Below are 5,000 nucleotides of genomic sequence, written 5' to 3'. Positions count from 1 at the left end.
AGTTCGCGTGAAGGTATGTATGTTTACATGTATGCATGTATGTATATACATGTACACATGTGTGTATGTATATATGATATATACACATACATACGCGCACACACACACACACATACACACACACACACACACACACACACACACACACACACACACACACACACACACATATAAATGCTTAGCAAAGGGAATTATTATCCAAATGGTTTTATCATGGTCTACCTTGGTTGAGAATTGATTTGTATACAAACAGTCATTTTTCCTCATACATAGTATTGGTCTCTTTTGGACTAGGTTTTTATTATCATTATTAATTTTATTATTATGGTTATTCACACCCTTATTGTTAGTTGTCTTACTCTGGCTATTCATGTTTTTATTTATTGTTATTTTTTATATTCCTATTCTTATCTTTAATTATATTGTTACAGTTTACGCGATCAGTATTTTTAGGGTTATTTACATTAGTGTGGTTAGAATGGTGGTTAGAATAATTTTTATGATTTTTATTCTTATTATGAATTTTATTTATGCTATAATGTTCATCATGGTTAAGTTTAATTTTAATATTATTATGACTGGTCTGTTTAACATGGTTGTTATATTTATGATTAGTGTTTGGAATTTTTATTATTTGGTTATGAAGGTATACTGTTTCTTTATAGATATTTAAGTCTCTAGTCTTAACATTATTATTTATGTAATTATATTTAATATGATTTTTATTAATGTTGTAGTTCTTATTGTACGTAATTCCATATTTGTATCCTACCCTTTTAAGTGCTATGCTGTAATAGTCTTTGTGTTTATTGAATACTTCTTCGTTAGATGATAGCAAATTTATTATTCTCTCTATGTTAGTACTCAGGTTTTCCAAAATACCTTATGTTGGCGTTAGCTTTATGATAAGCTTGGTAAACAGAAATATTAATGTTAAAGTTGATGTCAATAAAGTTTACAGAGATGTTATCATTTTCTATAGAAATTGACAGTCCTTGTTTTTTAAAAAAATGTATGTAGTCTTTTTTTTCGTAATTTTCTAATTTTCTATTTGAAGTGTTCCTCACTAATAAAAGGGCGTCGTCACGGTATAGTCCGCCTTCGTATTCAGGGAATTCCTCTTTAAATTTGTGTTGAAGATATATACCGACTAAGTCGGTTACCTCAGCGGAGTCTTGTGCGCCCATCGGTAATTCGTAGCAGTCAGGTGTATCCTTGTCCAATATTTACCTTCATGTAATATAACTTTTTTTCTGGCTGCAAGTATAATTTTAATTTCATTTATGGACAAGCTAGTTCTATTACTAGCGAAGATTAGTGCCTTATTTAATAAAATTGGGTTAATTGATTGGTAATAGGTATTAATGTCTAATTGGATGAATTTGCATTTTTTCTTGTCGTGAATGTTAGTAAACCAGCTAATTGCATCTTGTGTTCTCGATCATAGACTAAGTTTGATTTTGGGTTTTAGAGAGTGTAAATATTTATAATTATTTTCTTAGGTCCGATTTACAAGGACATATCAACCTTACTTTAGGATCAGTCTCAAAGTTTTCTTTATGGTCTTTAAGGCCAATTCTTGGTCTGGAAGGTTCATAAATCTCTGTTATGTCGTCAATTCCGTATTCATTCATTATTGTTTAGCTTCAAGATAAATAGCGGTTCGGCAAAACACACCGATCGAATAAGTACTAGGCTTACAAAGAATAAGTCCTGGGGTCGAATTGTTCAACTAAAGGCAGTGTTCCAGCATGGCCGCAGTCAAATGAATGAAACAAGTAAAAGAATACAAGTATATACATACGTACATACATGCATATATACATACATATATATATATATATATATATATATATATATATATGTATGTGTGTGTGTGTGTGTGTGTGTGTGTGTGTGTGTGTGTGTGTGTGTGTGTGTGTGTGTGTGTGTGTGTGTTTATGTATGCGTATGCTTATATTGTGTGTGTATGCATGCGAGTGTATATTCTCTTTACTAAAACATACTCGCGTTTGTTAGAAAATTATATCAAACTTAGCGGTGGTAATGTTTACGTTCTCAAAATGTCAAGTGATTGATATAGATATGTTTTGTCTGAATTTCTAAGAGGAGGGGATGTATCAATGCATAAAATAGTTTTCTCTTTGTTAAGTCATTGATACAATTAAAAGTTGTTTAATAATTTTTAATACTTCCATGCGGTTGCATATACATCATCCAAACTTTCGCTCGCCCCAATCTTTCGCAAAACACATTTCGAGGTTGTATTTTGGGAATTGCATCTGGATCAGGTAATCATCTTCATCATCATCATAGTCGGCGTAATCGTCTCCTCCTCCTCCTCCTCCTCCTCCTCCTCCTCCTCCTCCTCCTCCTCCTCCTCCTCCCCTCCTCCTCCCCTCCCCCTTCCTCCTCCTCCTCCTCCTCCTCCTCCTCCTCCTCCTCCTCCTCCTCCTCCTCCTCCTTCTTCTTCTTCTTCTTCTTCTTCTTCTTCTTCTTCTTCTTCTTCTTCTTCTTCTTCTTCTTCTTCTTCTTCTTCTTCTTCTTCTTCTTCTATTTAAAAGGGATTGTCAACCAAATATTTACATGCATGCTATTATTTGTAGCGTGCGTGCGCTTCGAGAGCTAATTCCAAAAAAAAAAAAGAATTATTCCATATTCACTCGAAAGTTCATAAATCCTTATGATGTCAACTAAATTTATATATATATATATATATATATATATATATATATATACACACACACATATATATATACGCATACATACATGCATATATATATATACATACATATATGTACATATATATGTGTATATATATTATATATATATATATATCATATATATACTAATCTATTTTTATGTGTGTATATGTATATGTGTGTATACGTACAGACATGTACACTCACAAACACACGCACACATGCACACACACATACTCGTACGTACACAGACACACATACTTTGCTATGGGAATACTCTTGTGACACACTAATGATTATTGTAAATGCGTGTATTAGAGGAAATTGCTGAAGGCGCATAATAAAACGGTGACGTTGAGTCAGAGACTGCTGAGGACGCTAAACTAATTCCAAGAATGGCTCTAACCTAATTCCAGGAACATGCTTTCCTTTATTTGCTTCCTTCTAATGATTTTGTATCAATGAAAAGTCTCTTCTTCCTTCGTCATTTTGGCGTTGTTGTACTTGTGGGTGTTGTTGTTGTTGTTTTTCCTTCTTCTTCTTCTTCTTCTTTTTCTTCTTCTTCTCCTCCCCTCATCCTCTCCTTCTTCTTCCTCTTCTCCTCCTCCTCTTCTGTTCCTTCTCCTCATTCACCACATCTCCACCTCTTTCTCTTCATCCCGTCCTCATCCCTCTCCTCTTTCTATCCTCCTCCCACCCCTTACCTCTTCCACCTTCTCCTCTCTTCCTCCTCTTTATCCTATCCCCTCTTCTCCACTTCCTCTTCATCCTCACCCTTATCCTTTTCTCCTTTCTCTCCTCTTTTTCTTCCCCTTTTCTTTCTTCTCCCCTTCCTCTTCTTTTTCTTCCCTTCTCTTTCACTTTTCTTCTTCCCTCCTCCTCTTTCTCTTCCTCTTCTTCCCCTCCTCCACTTCATCTTTCTCCTCCTCCTCATTTTCTTCATTCACCACAGCTCCACCTCTTTCTCTTCATCCTGTCCTCATCCCTCTCCTCTTCCCATCCTCCTCCCACGCCTTACCTCTTCCACCTTCTCCTCTCTTCCTCCCCTTCATCCCATCCCCTCTTCTCTTCCTCTTCATCCTCACTCTCATCCTTCTTCTTCTTCTTCTTCTTCTTCTTCTTCTTCTTCACCACCACCACCTACCTCTTCATACTCGCCAGCATTTTTGTTTTCCCTCCTTTTTCCCTTTTCTAGCCAGGTCTTTATACGTTCATACGCAGTCACACATAACGACAAGAAGGCAAGCGCGCACCAACTTTTGAATGATATTGAAGTGTTACATATCCCATCCATGATGGACATTGCTGATTCATAAACACTACTGACAACACCACCACCACTACCACCACCACCACCACCACCACCAACAACAACAACAACAACAACAACAACAGATAAAACTAAAAATGATTGATTACGCTCTCAACTACTCCTTCATTTTCTTCCATTTTTTTTTATAAGTTGCATTCGGAGTATCATAGATTAAGTCTACTGAAACGTGAATAATTTCGTCAGCCATTCGTATCGAAATATATTCACGTTGTTGTTGTTATTGTTGGTGATGTATCTGTTGTTATTGTTGCTGTTAGTGGTGTTACTGGTGCTGTTGTCGATGTTAGTGTAGTTGTCGTTGGTGATTTGCTGTTGTTGGTGTAACTTGTTGATTGGTGTTCATGTGGTTGTTATTGATGTTGTTGGCGGTGGTGGTGGTGGTGGTGGTGGAGTAACTTGTTGATGTTGTTGGTGGTGTTGTTGTTGCTGTTGTAGTTGGTGGTGGTGGTGACGTGGTGCTGTAATTGTTGTTGTTGTTGCTGAAGTTGTTTTGTTTTTGTATTTAATTCCATATCAAACCCCCAATCGATAAGACCTATGATGAAGACCATTCCTACTATGGCCATCCATCAGAGTATCAGGCACAGAGTATCCTGGACTACATTATGCAATGTGTCCCAAGATGATATCGATGCTGGTGATATTATTTGACCCCAGGATAACATGATTGAATAGATATATGGTGAAACACATTCCAACCGTGAACATCCCAGCTTGATAGTCATATGTAGGACCATATGTTTTTTGTGTCCTCTCTTTTCCGCAATGGCCCAGTGGTTAGGGCAGCGGACTCGCGGTTTCGATTCCCAGACAGAGCGTTGTGAGTGTTTATTGAGCGAAAACACCTAAAGTTCCACGAGGCTCCGGGATGGTGGTGGACCTTGCTGTACTCTTTCACCACAACTTTCTCTCACTCTTTCTTCCTGTTTCTGTTGTGCCTGTATTTCAAAGGGCCAGCCTTGTCA

This window comes from Octopus bimaculoides, chromosome 6, assembly GCF_046866305.1.
Source record: "Octopus bimaculoides isolate indiv1 chromosome 6, ASM4686630v1, whole genome shotgun sequence".
NCBI lineage: Eukaryota > Metazoa > Mollusca > Cephalopoda > Octopoda > Octopodidae > Octopus > Octopus bimaculoides.
This window is presented reverse-complemented; position numbering follows the sequence as displayed.